Here is a 17,147-nt window from a genome sequence, read left to right on the forward strand (position 1 = left end):
GCAAAGGCAAAGGGTATTGGAATTTGACCGTGATCTTATTCAAGAGGCGATAATCAATACAGGGTCTCAAGGAGCCATCCTTCTTGGCAACAAAAAAAAACCTGCTCCCAATGGTGAAGAAGATGGCCGAATATGCCCCTTCTCCAAAGACTCCTTAACATAACTCCGCATGGCGGCATGTTCTGGCACAGACAGGTTGAAAAGTCGGCCCTTAGGGAACTTACAGCCTGGAATCAAGTCAATAGCACAATCACAGTCCCTATGCGGTGGAAGGGAACTGGATTTGGGCTCATCGAATACATCCTGGAAATCTGACAAAAACTCCAGAAGAGGGGGAGAAGGAAATTGACATCAAAGGAATGTTACCATGAACCCCCTGACAACCCCAACTAGTCACAGACATAGATTTCCAATCTAATACCGGATTATGCACCTGTAACCATGGGAAACCCAGCACAATAGCATCATGCAAATTATGCAACACCAGAAAACGACAATCTTCCTGATGGGCTGGCGCCATGCACATGGTCAGCTGTGTCCAAAACTGAGGTTTCTTTTTAGCCAACGGTGTAGCATCAATGCCCCTCAAAGGAATAGGACTCTGCAAGGGCTGCAAGGGGAAACCACAACGTCTGGCAAATTCTAAGTCCATTAAGTTTAAAGCGGCGCCTGAATCCACAAATGCCATGACAGAAAATGACGATAATGAGCAGATCAGGGTCACAGATAACAGAAATTTAGGTTGTACAGTACTGATGTTAACGGAACTAGCGATTCTCTTGGTAGGCTTAGGGCAATCAGAAATAACATGAGCAGAATCGCCGCAGTAAAAACACAACCTATTCTGACATCTGAATCCTTGTCGTTCAGCTCTAGACACAATCCTATCACACTGCATAGGCTCAGGACTCCGCTCGGAAGACAACGCCATAGTGTGCACAACTCTGCGCTCGCGCAAGCGCCGATCAATTTGAATGGCCAGAGACATAGAATCACTCAGATCAGCAGGCGTGGGGAACCCCACCATAACATCTTTAACGGATTCAGAAAGACCCTTTCTGAAAATTGCCGCCAAGGCATCCTCATTCCATTTAGCCAACACAGACCATTTTGTAAATATCTGGCAATACAATTCTGCCGCTTCTTGACCCTGACACAGGGCCAACAAGGTCTTCTCAGCATGATCCACTGAATTAGGTTCATCATACAATAACCCTAGCGCCTGAAAAAAGGTGTCTACATTAAGCAAAGCCGGATTCCCAGATTCCAGGGAAAATGCCCAATCCTGAGGATCACCATGCAGCAGAGAGATGACAATTTTAACCTGCCAGATGGGATCACCAGAGGAACAGGGTTTCAGAGCAAAAAACAGTTTACAGTTATTTTTAAAGCTCAAAAACTTGGACCTGTCCCCAAAAAACAAATCAGGAGTTGGAATTCTAGGCTCTAAAACCGGAGTCTGAATGATATAATCGGAAATACCCTGTACTCTAGCAGCAAGTTGATCCACACGAGAAGCCAATCCCCGAACATCCATGCCAGCGACAAACTCCTGAGCCACCCAGAGGTAAAGAGGGAAGAAAAGACACAACAGACTACAGAAAAAAAAATGGCTCAGCACTTTCCTTCCCTTCTTCTGAGATGCGATTAACTCATTGTTGGCCAGTTGTACTGTTATGATCTGGTGGCCTAGGAGCAGCATGAGACGTACTCTGGAGAAGGTGGTACCTGTACTGACCGCAGACCCTGAACTTAACTCCGCAACTAGAAGTAGCCGTGGAATGTACCTAACACTCCCTAGACATCTCGACACAGCCGGAGGACTAAATACCCCTAGAGATAGAAAAGGGAAAACTATCTTGCCTCAGAGAAAATCCCCAAAGGATAGACAGCCCCCCACAAATATTGACTGTGAGAGGAGAGGGAAATAACATACGCAGACTGAAATCAGGATTTAGCAAAGGAGGCCGCTCTAGCTAAATAGAAAGGATAGGACAGAGTACTATGCGGTCAGTATTAAAACACTAGAAAATATCCACCACAGAAAATACAAAATCTCCACATCTAACTAAAGATATGGAGGGTATATCTGCATCTCCAGAGATACCAGCTTGGCTGAACAAATCCTTATACAGACCAAGCTGGACAAGACAAAACATGGAAAAGAACTGAACAATAAAGCCCACAGCATGTGGACTGCAAAAAACAAAGCCAGAACTTATCTTTGTTGAAATGAACAGCAAAGCAGGAGAGACCAGGCAGGGATGTGAATCCTCCAGGAACAATGGACAACTGGCACTGACTAAAGGGTCAAGCAAGACTAAATAGCCCAGTCAGAATTGCAAAAAGTGGACACACCTGATGAATGCTGCGATCCAAAGACAGCAGCGCTACCACTTATAACCACCGGAGGGAGCCCAAGAGCAGAATTCGCAACAGGGTCCCATCCTTCCTTCGTACTAGAACAATGGGGGCAGCCCACGGGCTTTGGCTCTCTCAGATGACCCAACTCTGTAGCATATGCGCCAACATCTCTTTCGCCTCCTGGTACATTTGAGGTGGAATTTGTCGATATCATTCCCGAATGGGTGTGGTGTTTCCTATTGAAATCTAATGGGTGATGGCTGTGGTGCAGCCGAAATCATCATTATGATGGGCAAAAACATCCTGGTATCACTCTAGCACTGCTTCCACTTGTTGTACCTGTTGTAGTGAGAGTTCCGTTAGTTCAGTCGGCATCTGCTCCAGGATTCAGCATCCTTCCTTAAGGTGATTAGAGGGCGGTTCAGAGGACACCGCCATAGCCATTGTCCAGGGATCCCCTTGTTTCACCATCAAATGAACAGCCTCTGGTGGTATCAACTCTTCCGGCATACCCATCTGTGCTACTTCACTTTTGGGTGGGAGCGTAAGACTGTCCTTTTCTAGGTTGACTAGGGAGGTAGTTGTTCTATTAAAGCAGGCTCTATCTGAAGTTCTACTCCTTCAAGAAGGGTACAGGCTCAGATGGGCAGAGTGAGCATAGTCTGACCTGGTGGTAGAATGAGGTTGGCAGCGGCTGGAACGACCACCTTCCCCAATGTTCTTCCTTCACTCGATGTCTCTTGGGCCTGGGCCACCCGTATCAACTGTTGAAACAGCTTTCTCTGGGGGATGTGAAGGCACCATTGATTCAGGAACACATCTGCTGACCCATTGACCAGGATGCTTCCAAGTTCTTTCAACATGTTCATTCTTAGAGTCATAGTAGGACCATTGCCTGGGTTCCTGCCAGTTAACACGACTCCCTTCTGGCCCACATCTTTGCCGCACAGAGTGATTTGCATCCAGAACACCCATGCAACCAAGATGGGTAACTAATTGGCTGCCATCAATTTAATTACTGGGCTCCATTCAGGCCACATCACCTTGGGAAAATAATGCCTGAAATAAGTCTCGGGCACAGTAGTTACTTGAGAGCCGGTATCAAATAAACAGTGGACAGCCCGACCATCTATTTCGGCCCATACAAGAGGACTCAGAGACACTAAACTTATGGGACTTCCCTTTCTCCTTCTTGAATGCTCAGGCTCCGGGCGGCGGCCCTCAGCCACGGAGCCCACTAGTTTAATGGACAGTGGTTGGGAGATTTCCCCTGGCGCACGCATCTGCCGTGTGTCCAATGTCACCATATGCAAAACAGATTGGCCATCATTCTGTGTGAGGTTGTCTCTTTTCCAGGCGACACTTGGGATTAGTTCGACCTCTGGAGGGATCCAGGGTTAGGGGAGGTTTCTTCCTTAAGTCAGACCATTCTTATCGCATTCCCTGGATTTTCTTCCGGATTTCGCTCACCCGACTTGGTTCAGTTGCAAGCGGAGTGGATATCTCCCCGCTCCTGACCTTCCCTGCCAAGGCTGTCACCCCCTGATTTTGCTCGCGTGCGCGCACCTCCACCCCAACCTCCAAAAAAGACATACGCGGATTAACCTGCAAGCACTCCTGCAAAGCCTGTTTAAGCAGTGCATCTCTAAAGCCTGCCACTAGTTGGTCTCTCAGAACTATTTCAGGAGAGAGACCATCCCACTTAGTGATCGCAGCGTGGATCTCCTGCAGCGCCTTCATGTATTGGGTCACCGTCTCCCCCTCCCTTTGGACACGACTTAACAAGCACATGCGCAATTCCCCGATGTCCGTAGGGTCCCAGGTCATTTCCTCTAGAATTTGTAACACTTTAGTAAAGGTGTCTCTCTCTGTGGGGACCAGAACATAATGGAGCACCTTGCTTCTCTGTCCAGAGCCATCATGGCAATCTCCACCTGCATCGCGGGGGTCATGGGATGCATCCTCAACATGCCCTTGACCCGCTCAGTCCAGTCCCATAGTAAAGTGTTGCTCCCTGTGAACTTTGGAAGGTTGCTCAGCATGGCTCCCAGCGGTATATTGGCTCTTGGGGTACCCATGGCTGCCTGGTCAGGCTCTTCTGTGTCTGTAGACTGCATCCTGCCGAATACGCCAAGTAAAAGCAGGTTGTGGAATGCAGTGACAGACAGAAGGCAGAGCAAGGGTTAACAAATTTAACAGTTTTAATTTAACAGGGGGTTAACTCCTTGCAGGGAGATGAAGGGTTAAACAGGGAATAGCTGTCCAATTGCAAAGGATATGCAGGGTTAATACACAAAGTGACAGTAGTTCAGTTGTGCAATAATCGTGTTAGTAGTTCTTCAGAGTGTAGGTACCACTTGGAGGTTGGTAGTGCTGGCAATGGGAGGCACGGTGTTTGTCCAAGGAGATACGGTTAGTAATGGCGGTCGTCTCCTGGCGACAGCATGGTAAGGGTGCCCTATGAGCGGGAAGGTATATGCTGCTAAGGTGGGCTGCAAACATCTGTCCAGTACCCGGTTCTCTCTTTGCGGCATGTGCTCTCTGCCAGTTACTGAGCGCACTGCACTTCTCTCTCTGCAATCACCGCTGGTCATGGCTGGAGTACACGGATGCGGGCTGGCGCAGTCCCGGTGCTCAAGGGACGGAACACTTCTCTCTCTGTGCTGCAAGCTGCCTGTTCCCATCAAGACTGACTGCCTCCACACGCGCTGCGGCTGTTGCCGTTTAGCCACACCCCCTGAGTGCAAAGGTTTGTTTGGTCTCTTACTCCTTCCCCCAGAAAACAGAGGAGACAGCCCCGACAGTTCCGGACCCGGCATAGGACAGGTCCCCACAGCTCGGTTCTCCTCTTTACAATCACACACAGTACAGTCCTCAGAGGTGGCAATCCAATTATCCCCCACATGTCACAACTCCCCATTCTCCCAACTGACTGTGGAAAACCACAGATGTGCAAGTCTGCAGAGCTGTTCATTCTATTCCATGGGTATCAGAGGTCTGCTTCAAAGATTCACAGTTTCAAGAGGAGGAAAGAATGTACAATTATGCTTACATTTTTTTTAGTTGGATCCGGAGCCTGACGAAGTAGGGTCTGAGCAAAATCCAGACCCTCATCACCAGCCATTAACCCCCGGGGGTGGAGGTGATCCTAAGGAGACTCAGATACCTGAGGCACATGTGGACTTGAATGTGCTGTCAGGGCAGGAGGAGGAGTGTGACTATCAGGGTGAGGAGTGGGTGAGCAGAGACAGAGAGTATGACAATAAGGTTATAAATCCCACTTGTTGTGAACCCAGGTGCACGCATCTGAGTAGTTCAGCAGAGGAGGTAGAGGAGGAGGAAGTTGAGGAGGATACGTTGCGGCTTGCTGCACAGACACGGAGTGATGCAACCACAACAAGCACAGCATCCACAGCCACAACTGTAGTTGTTGGTCTGTGGTGGGTCTGCAGTTCGCATGGTTGGCAAGGGTATTTTTGGGGACTGAAAAGGATGACCCAACTCACGTTATCTGCCAACTTTGTAAAAAAAAAGTCTCAGTAGAGGCAAAAATTTCAAAGATTTTACAGCTACAGGCATGAATGGTCACATGGCGATCAAAGTGCATTAGTCTGTGAACTTCAGTGGGATAAAATGTGGCCTAGTGGGCCCCGCGAACCACCGATCGCCTCATCAACCGAATCTGCTTGTTTCTCCTCCAGCAACATGGATAGTGTTCTCACACAGGTCTCCAGCCGCAGTACCTCCACTTGTTTCCCCACTACAGTTGAGGTGAGTGACAGTCCATCAGCTATTACGGATGTTTCCATGCCTGCTGTTTTTGACTGATCTCAAATGCCAAACACATCTCATCTTTCTCAATCCACCATAACATATTTGCCTGCACCTCATTCACAGTCCAGCATGCATGGCCAGGGGTGTTACATATTGCTTACTGGGCACTGGGTGGCTCTGGTGGCTGTGAAGGCAGGCAAGCACAGGACTGCTCCACAAATCTTGGAATCCTCAAGGCTTGCAGGGCCAATGGGGATGGAGAATTAAGTCACTGCACAGCAGAGGATGTAGAACTAAACTACTTGACAACAGTGTTGGAGAACTAAACTTCTAAACACCTAGGGTTGAATAACTAAACCCTACATCTCCTCCCATGTCTCAGTCTGCCACCCTACCCATGCGATCCATTCTGCTAATGACCTAAGGTTAACATCATCAATAATCAGAATCTCCCACTCCAGTCTCCAAGACTTCTCGCGTGCTGCGCCACGTCTTTGGAATGCACTACCCAGGATAATTAAATTAATCCCCAATACCCATAGTTTTAAGAGTGTCCTAAAAACGCATCTCTTCAGACTGGTCTACACCTCACCACAATTATCTAATTATCCCTGTGTTGCCCATTCAAAATGTTCTTCATAACCAGGACCCTTGTATCATGTTCTCACACACTTTACGCATTTAATAGCCCTCTATGTCTGTACTTTTACACATACTGGTTGGTTACCTGTTCATGAGCTTTACATGAACACCCGATTTATTACATTTTGGCTAGTCAGAACAATGAAAGCAAATGCTACCATCCACATGTGGTATTTCCTCTATTTCCTCATAGATTGTAGGCTTGCAAGCAAGGCCCTCATTCCTCTTGGTATTTGTTGTTTTATGTGATTATTGTTATTCTGTAATGTCTTTTATTGTCTGTACCATTCCCCTCTAAAATGTAAAGTGCTGCAGAATATCTTGGCGCTATAGAAATAAAATTAATTATTATTATTATTATTATTATTATTTCTAAACCACTACACACCAGAAGATGGAGAACTATATTAGTAGACAACATGGGTTGGAGAACTAAACTACTAAACACCTATGATTGGAGAACTAAACTAGTAGACAACAGGGGTTGGAGAACTAAACTACTAAACACCTAGGGTTGGATAACTGAAGCACTACACATCAGGGGATGAAGAACTAAACCACTACACAAAAAGGGAAGATGAAGTAAACCACTAGACACTGAGGCTTTACTAGACCCCAAGTCTTGGAATCCCCAAAACTTGCGGGACAAACCACTGTATCTAAAACTTCCTCCACTCCTTCTGCCTCCTCCACATGCGCCGTCATCCTCTCCCTTAGGCTAAGTACACACTTGCATTTGGCTGGTCTGCATATGGCTGAGTACTCCACCTTTGCCCCGCCTACTTCCGCATGCGTCCTGCGTCATCCTGCGTACCTATCTTTAACATTGGGTATGCAGGGACATGCGTTGTATGCGGATGTGTTCTATGCATCTGCCTGCGGCGTTTTGACGTGCCCACTTTGCATTGGGCTACTATTTAGAGGTTTGTTAGCTATCAAATATTATGGCAAGTAGGGCTCTGCTGTATTGTACACATAATTTGTATGACCCATACTCTTTTGATTGTAATCAGAGTTGTGTATTTTTTAAATGTTTTTAATGGTTTTTGTATGTGGTAGTTTTCAATAAAAAGCATTCTTATATAACACTTCATAAAAAATTCTCTTAGTGATCCCCTTCTTTTTTATGCATACACTTTTTCTTTGATTTGTTGACATGCCCATTGACCACATTGGAATGCAAAAAGTTGTCTGTGGAGGGGAGAGAGGAAGCAAGATTGATTGTTACCTCAGTGGATCCAGACAGTTTCAGTTAGTTGATGGCCATCACAGTCCCCCAGTACCAGTTGTCCAGTCACCATTATCATTACTTCACTAACAAAGCTTTGCATGCGCTACACCAGCACATCGCCGACAACATCACCTGTTCCCTGAAAAAATCTATGTCTGCCAGTGTGCATTTCACCACTGACACCTGGATGAGCAAACATGGGCAGGGGCATTATATTTCACTGACTGGGCACTGAATAACTCTGCTTGCTGTGGGGGCAGGTGGTCAAGGGGCTGCTCCACAAGTCTTTGAATTCCCAAGGCTTGCGGGACAAACCTCTGTATCTAACACTTCCTCCACTGCTTCTGACTCCTCCACCTCCTCTAGAGCCTATACCTGTGCTCTCAACCTCTACCTTAATCTGATACGCATTCTAACAGTGCAGGTAAAAACAACCCCACCTTCATACTGTGCAGCCATGGCTCAAAATTGATATTCCTTTGGCATTGCAGTCACACAGCTTAAGAGTTGTGGACAGCTATCCAGGCCAAGTTAGAGCAATGACTGTCTCCACTGAACCTGGAGCCAAGGAAGGCAGTGTGCTATAACGGTGCAAAACTGGTGGCGTCCTTAGCCCAGGGCAACCTCACACATGTGCCTTACAAGGCTTAAGTCCTCAACCTGGTGGTACAACAATTTCTCCACCACTATCCTGGCCTGGATGTGCTGCTGCAGAATGCATGGTCGCTGTCTGCTTATTTATGACGACTGCATCCTGCAGATCATCGACTTGTATCACTGCAGAGGTCTTTCCACCTACCTGTTAACCATTTTATTTACGATGTTTGGTCACGCTGGAAATCCACTCTACACTTGTAGCTGAGACTGTGGAAGCAGTAATGAGCAGTATTTCCTTTTACATAGCCTGAGCTAAAGCAGTAGGGACGTGATGCAAATCACCCATGCATAGTGGGCATAGATGAAGAAACTCTGCACATTTCTGCACAGTTTTGAAATGGCTACTAAGATGGTTAGCTCTGATGATGCCGTCATCAGCATCACTATTCCAGTCATCTACATGCTGGAGTACACATTGAATAGTCTGCGTGAGGACGTGGTGGTCCCAGAGGAAGAGGTGAAAGCATTGGAGGATGTGGAAGGGATAAAAATACCTCAAATTTCCAGACTGTTGTTGCATAGGTGGGTGCCATGGGAGGGTGGCTTACAGCGATCGAAGGGGGCTCATGATACCAGACAAACTGTTAGTGAAGATGCAAGAGCCGAGGAACAAATGGAGGAGGAGGAGGTGATGTATGCACAACAGTCAGAAGATGAAAAGGATAATGATCCCCTCTCTGTTGTCAGTGGTTGGCAGGAAGGGACAGAGGAAGCAACCTTGAGTGTTAGCCCGCCACAATCACACCGTGGACTTGGACCATATGGAAGTGCCCAACACATGAGCGCCTACTTGCTGCACTATCTTCAACATGATTCTCATATTGTTAGTGCTAGAAATAGTGCTCACTACTGGTTTGCCTCTCTGTTGTATCCACGATACAAGAGTAAATTTAGCCAGATGCTTCCTTCCCTGAAAAGGGATGCGTGCATGCTGGAGTATCAAAACACGGTTGTTGACAATCTTAAGAGTGGTTTTCCCCAAGACAGCAGTGAGGAAAACAGTGTGCATCCCAGTTCTAGGCATCCAAGCCTGGGGACATTATTACTGTGAGTCGTTTCACACATTTTGTAAACCAGCCAGTGCACCAGAAGAACAGAGTACAAGTTTGACACGTTGTGAATGACTAATGAGGATGGTGCAGGAGTATCTGGATCTCAATATAAATGTCATCAGGGGGATTGCAATTTGATCTTCAAAAATAGAAGAGTGGCCTGAACTCGTCTGTCACGCCTTGCAGGTTTTGTCCTGCCCAGCAGCAAGCGTTCTCTCAGAACATGTCTTCAGCAATGGTGGTGATGTCCTGACAGATAAGCGCATCTGGCTGTCCCCTCAAAGTGTAGACTGCCTAACTTTCATCGAAATGAACAAGTCATAAAACTCCAATGACTTTTGCACCCCAGTCGCAGACTCGGCAGACTAGGCGATTATGTTGTTGTGTCAGAGGCCTATTCTAATATTTATATTTTGTAGAAATTGATGCCACTTTAGTGGTGTGTGACAATTATTTTTGAAATGTGGAGACTCCAAATTGGGTCTCCATTTGGTGGTTTGCCTGTAGTAGAAGGTGTGTCAGAGGCCTAATCTAATATTTCTGCTTTGTGGAAATTGATGGCTATTTGGTGGTTTATGACAATTATTTTTTGAAAGTTGGGTCTCCATTTGGTGGTTTGCCTGTAGTAGAAGGCGTGTCAGAGGCCTAATCTAATATTTCTGCTTTGTGGAAATTGATGGCACTTTTGTGGTGTGTGACAATTATTTTTTGAAATGTGGAGACTCCAAGTTGAGTCTCCATTTGGTGGGTTGCCTGAAGTAGAAGGTGAGTTAGAGGCCTACTATACTGTTTCTACTCTGTGGAAACCGATGCCACTTTAGTGGTGTGTAACAATTATTTTTTCAAATCTGTAGACTCCAAGTTGGGTCTCCATCTGGTCAGTTGCCTGTGGTGGAATGTGTTTCAGAGGCCTAGTATAATATCTCTACTCTGTGGAATTTGATGCCACTTTAGTGGTGTGTAATAAATATTTTTTTAAATGTGTAGACTCTAAGTTGGATCTCCCTCTTGTGGGTTGCCTTTGTAAGTAGGGCTCCCAGACAGGCAGGCCTTTCATTTATTGTCATTCAACTACCTGGGTTACTTTCCTTATATTTTGCTACTAATAGTATTGTATGAAACTGATGTTTGTGCCATCTGAGTGTGGCTGAAATAAAAAAAATGTAAGGTGATGCATGAGGTATCAGGTCTCCCAGTTAAGAAGGCTTACACTGCTCCCTTTACCACCAGGTCCCCATTGAAACTTAAATTCAAAGTTGTAAATGCTGGCCCAGACTCTGTCTCAGACTGTCTCTGACTGGTGTGCCATTAGGCTAGGTTCACATTGCGTTAATGTGTGCACGCTAACGGACAGCGTTGCACGGCGAAAATGTCGCAATTAACGCCGTGCAACGGGTCCGTTAGCGTGCCCATTGACAGCAATGTAAATTTCTCCTGCAGCGCATCACTAGCGCGTGCCTTTTTCGGCTTGCGCTAGTGATGTGCCGTTCTTCTGTGACGCGCCTCGGACGCTGCTTGCAGCGTCCGCGGCGCACCCGAGGTCCGTTCCCCGCTCTCGCAGATCGGGGATCTGCGAGAGTGGGGACGTTAACGCGACCCCAAACACGGCCCCTAAATAAACATTGCGTTAGCACAATCCGCTAGCGCTAGCGCTAAATGGATTGCCCTAACGCAATGTGAACCCAGCCTTATAAAATATCTACTGTGGGTTAATTGATGCCACTTTTCATGATGTCTTCCCTTAATTTCAGCTTTTTGGGAAGCTTTTTACCCCCCCCCCCCCCGAAGTTGTTGTCTATGCATTTGGTTTTGCATCCCATTGTTTTCAATTAAGTTCGGATACGTTTTACGAACCATTCGGCGAACATCGGTCCATTCGCCGAATCCAAACCAAACAGAACCTTGAAAGGTTCGCTTATCTCTAGTCCTGACTGCAACACCGTGCCAGTTCAAACTATTTGGATTAGGAAATTGGGCCCAGTGCCTGAACCCCAATATTAGGCCAAATGATTTTGATTAGTAAATGTGCCCTCCTGAATCCTGACTGCAACACAGCACTAGCCCAAATGATTTGGCTTAAGAAATGGGGCCTGGTGCCTTCACCCCAATATTAGTCCAAGTGATTTTGAGTATTAAATGTGACCTCCTGAGCCCTGACTGCGACACAGTATTAGCCCAAATAATTTGGATTTTTAAATATGGACTCCTGCCTGCACTATTAGCATAAGCTAGTTAAATGCTGGAAGGTCGATTTCACACAGGACAGGATCCTATTCAACTATATGAAAACTTGCAGGAGCAGCTTCTCTGTGCTGTTAAACTGAGAAAATGGCACCAGCAAAGCAACATGTCCGCTTTTTTTTATGTGACGTAGCCAATGACACATGCCCTTGTGTCTGAATGTTGTGGATAGTTTCTGTGCACTGATTGGCTTACAGAATCTACACACATTAAGTTAATAAAAAAAAAAACTCTGACACTCCTTTGACCTATAACCACCTTCTCTTCCCAGAAAATATATCTCCCCTGCTCATGATGCAGCATCACTATCCTAGGTAAAGTCCTAACAAAAAGAGTAATGGAAATGCGATCATTTAGCAAACTGTCATCGAATTTTGCCGACTTTAAGGAAAAATGCTCGGGAATCTGAACACAAATCCAAATGTAGTACGTTCATGCTGAATTTCAGATTGGCAAACATTTTCCGAACAAGTTTGCTCATCTCTAATAATGAGGAGGAGGAAAAAAAGGAACTGGTTGCCTGCGCTACAGACTGTACTACCCACACTACCTTAATCCAGTCTGTTCAGCGTGGATGGCCTGAAGAAGAGGAAGAGAGGGAGGATAAGGGTGAAGGAGAACATGGACAGTCATCCTTTTGGTGGGTACAGAAAGTCTTGGCTGTTGGCAGTCTTGCACACGTGGCTGAGTTTATGTTTCGCTGCCTTTCTCATGACCCTTGCATGGTACGTATTTTGACCAACACTAATTACTGGTTGGTCACCCTTCTAGACCCACATTAGAAGAAGAACTTTCCATCTCTCCTTCTGATGAATTATCTAAAGAATTCCCATCTGACAAGATTGGTGGCAGAGGTCACAGTTCCTTGGGCAACCAAGCAGTAGAGCCAAAGGAGACACACCAGATACAGTAAAGGCAGGGGAACACTCCCAAAGGCCTGGGACAGTTTTCTCAGACCCTACCAGCACCCATGCCCTGAAGTACTTGGTACGCTGACAAGAAGGGAAACATTTTGGAAGATGCTGAAGGAGAACCTTGCTGACTGTATTAGCATCCTCGGTGATTCTTCTGTGCCTTACAGCTATTGTGTGTCCAAGCAAGATATGTGGCATGACTCTCTATGCCTTGGAGTGTCTGGCCTGCCCTGCCGCTAGCATTTTGTCAGAGCATTTTTTTAGTGCCACCGGGGGTATTAGAACTGATAGGCGCATCAGCCTGTCAGCTGAAAATGCTAACAGGCTGACTCTGATCAAATATAAAGAAAAAATAAACTTAAATCAAGTGGGGTTTTTTGGGGCCTATTCCCCTTCCCTTCCCACTGAAACATGGTATATGCTTCATGATTTCTTTTTTTTATGTCATCCTCCTCCTTCTCCTCCTCCACCACAATATCAAAAGGGTGATCCATTTTAAGAGGCCTACTTCCAACATCCTTTTATATATATGTACACTACCATTCAAAAGTTTAGCGTCACTTAGAAATGTTCTTATTTTTGAAAGAAAAGCATAGTTTTTTTCCAATGAAGCTAATATTAAATGATTCAAAAATATACTCTATACATTGTTAATCTGGTAAATGACTATTCTAGCTGCAAACGTCTGGTTTGTAATGCAGTATGTTCATAGGTGTATCGAGGCCCATTTCCAACAACCATCACTCCAGTGTTCTTATGGTACTTTGTGTTTGCAAACTGTTTAAGAAGGCTAACGGATGGTTAGAATACCCTTGAAAGCTGAAAACAGTTTGGCTGATTAGAGAAGCTATAAACCTGACCTTCCTTTGAGCTAGTTGAGAATCTGGTGCATTACATTTGTTGGTTCCATTAAACTCTCAAAATGGCCAGAAAAAAAAAACTTTCATGTGAACCTCGGCAGTTTATTCTTGTTCTTAGAAGAGAAGGCTATTCCATGCGAGAAGTTGCCAAGAAACTGTAGATTTCCTACAACGGTGTGTACTACTCCCTTCAGAGGATGGACTGAGCAACAAGACAAGTACATTAGAGTCTGTAGTTTGAGAAATCAATGCCTCACAGGTCCTCAACTGGCAGCGTCATTAAATAGTACACGCAAAACACCAATGTCAACGTCTACAGTGAAGAGGCAACTCTGGAATGCTGCCCTTCAGGGCAGAGTGGCAAAGAAAAAGCCATACCTGAGACTGGCTAATAAAAGGAAAAGATTAATATGGGCAAAAGAACATAGACATTGGACAGAGGAAGATTGGAAAAAAGTGTTATGGACAGACGAGATGCAGAACAACTGAAAAGATGCTGGAAGAGTGCCTGACGCCATCTGTCAAGCATGGTGGAGGTAATGTGGTGGTCTGGGGTTGCTTTGGTGCTGGTAAAGTGGGAGATTTGTACAAGGTAAAAGGGATTTAGAATAAGGAAGTCTATAACTCCATCTGGCAACGCCATGCCATACCCTGTGGACAGCGCTTGATTGGAGCCAATTTCATCCTACAACAGGACAATGACCCAAAGCACACCTTCAAATTATGCAAAAAATATTTAGGGAAGAAGCAGGCAGCTGGTATTCTATAAGTAATGGAGTGGCCAGCGCAGTCACCAGTAGTGTTGAGCATTCCGATACCGCAAGTATCGGGTATCGGCCGATACTTGCGGGTATCGGAATTCTGATACCGAGATCCGATACTTTTGTGGTATCGGGAATCGGTATCGGGATTAATATCAATGTGTAAAAGAAAGAATTAAAATAAAAAATAGGGATATACTCACCTCTCCGGCGGCTCCTGGACTTTACCGCCGTAACCGGGAGCCGTTGTACCTAAGAATGCGCGCTTGAAGGGCCTTAGATGAGGTCACTGTGCTCTGATTGGTCCGTAGCGGTCGCGTGACCGCTACGCGACCAATCACAAAGCAGTGACGTCACCTAAGGTCTTTCAAGCGCTTGAAATACCTTAGAAGACGTCACTGCTTTGTGATTGGTCGCGTAGCGGTCACGCGACCGCTACGCGACCAATCAGAAGCTGTGGACGTCTTCTAAGGTATTTCAAGCGCTTGAAAGACCTTAGGTGACGTCACTGCTTTGTGATTGGTCGCGTAGCGGTCACGCGACCGTTACGGACCAATCAGAGCGCCGTGACCTCATCTAAGGCCCTTCAAGCATGCATTCTTAGGTACAACGGCTCCCGGTTACGGTGGTAAAGTCCAGGCTGCGTCGGAGGGTGAGTATATCCCTATTTTTTATTTTAATTCTTTCTTTTACACATTGAAGGAGAGTTTCCTCTCCTTCAGACCCTGGGAACCATACAGGATACCGTCCGATACTTGGTGTCCCATTGACTTGTATGGGTATCGGGTATCGGTATCGGATTAGATCCGATACTTTGACGGTATCGGCCGATACTTTCCGATACCAATACTTTCAAGTATCGGACGGTATCGCTCAACACTAGTCACCAGATCTCAACCCCATTGAGCTGTTGTGGGAGCAGCTTGACCGTATGGTACGCAAAATGTGCCCATCAAGCCAAACCAACTTATGGGAGGGGCTTCTTGAAGCATGGGGTGAAAGTTCTCCAGATTACCTCAGCAAATTAACTGCTAGAATGCCAAAGGTCTGTAATGCTGTATTTACTGCAAAGAGAGCATTCTGTGATGAAAGCAAAGTTTGAAGGAGAAAATTATTATTTCAAATAAAAATCTTTTTTTCGAACCTTGTCAATGTCTGGACTAGATTTTCAATTCATTTGGCAACTCATTTGATTAATAAAAGTATGAGTTTTCATGGAAAACACAAAATAGTCTGGGTGACCCTAAACTTTTGAACGGTAGTGTATGTTTTCAGCCCACTTAGTGCATGGGCATTACCCGTCTAGGATGCACACTCCTTAATAATGTGAAAAAAAAATTTTCTGAGACTCTTTAAAGGGATATTGGAATTCCTCCTTCTACTTTTTGGCATACCTTGCACTTAGTGCATACACTTTAACAGTGTAGAAGACCCACTCCTAGTAATGGGAAAAAATGGCTGTGAATTATAATAGTATATGAACCAGTGCCTTGTTGTTGGCTGCCAGGTGGTCATCACATAGATAGTTCTCACACTGCTTTCAAAATTTCACAGTTAGGACAGGAGACTTTGTACAATAAGTACAGAAGATCCTTGTCTCCTTCATATCAGGCTGAGTAAATATGAAATGCTCCAGCAAGGTTGATGAAATAACAGTCCTTGATGCTGCTACGTTAAACTAATATATTTTTTCAGGACTGATTCAAATAAATTCTATTTTTTAATAATAACGCTCGTATCTGCAATTTGTGTATGGTGAGCTGTTGCAGTAGGGATAGCGCATTACAGGCATCTAGTCAAGTATTATTGCCTTCTAAATTATAATCCTTGCTGCTGAAACATTAGATAAAATTAGCAAGGTAACATCTATTCTGCCTCCTCATCACTACAGAAGCTACCGCCTCACCAACCCCGGAGCTGCTGCAACCCCCAACCTACTGTCTCCTTCCCCATAATCCTGTAGAATGTAAGCCCGCAAGGGCAGGGTCCTCGCCCCTCTGTATCAGTCTGTCATTGTTGGTTTGTTTACTGTAAGTGATATCTGTAACTTGTATGTAACCCCTTCTCATGTACAGCACCATGGAATCAATGGTGCTATATAAATAAATAATAATAATAATAATAATTCTATGTCCTAATAAAACTGCTGTTAGCTGCATTTACTGTAGGGATAGGTGCTATGTATCCTCTGCTGGAAATGTTCATTCTGGTTACAAACTGAACAAGTCTTCCACAGTGCATATCTTGACGGCTTTTTTCCATGCACTATTTGACAGTTTCATGTTTTTAACAGTGATCTGCACTCAAAAATTCATCAAAGCCGCTACACATGTAGAGATTGCCCCACAAACACCTTATCAGAGCACATTAGCTCATAACTACTTTGAATATTCTGAGAGTTTGATCACTTTACACTGTGATTATTGGTCTAAGACTCAACAATACTTTTCTATTGCTGTGCATTAGACCTGTTCATAGCAAGACCAAAGAGACTGTGGTAGCTGCAGACCCAGAGGCCTTTATTTGGCCTTGCTTTAGCATAGCAACCTTTTACACGTAAGTGAGGTGGTGCAGATGGAGTTAAAGAGGGAGTCACCTCCCTCAGGAAATCATATAGAGGCTGCTGATACTATTGAAAGTTGCAGCTAGGG

This window comes from Ranitomeya variabilis, chromosome 1 (assembly GCF_051348905.1).
Source record: "Ranitomeya variabilis isolate aRanVar5 chromosome 1, aRanVar5.hap1, whole genome shotgun sequence".
In the NCBI taxonomy this organism is placed as follows: domain Eukaryota; kingdom Metazoa; phylum Chordata; class Amphibia; order Anura; family Dendrobatidae; genus Ranitomeya; species Ranitomeya variabilis.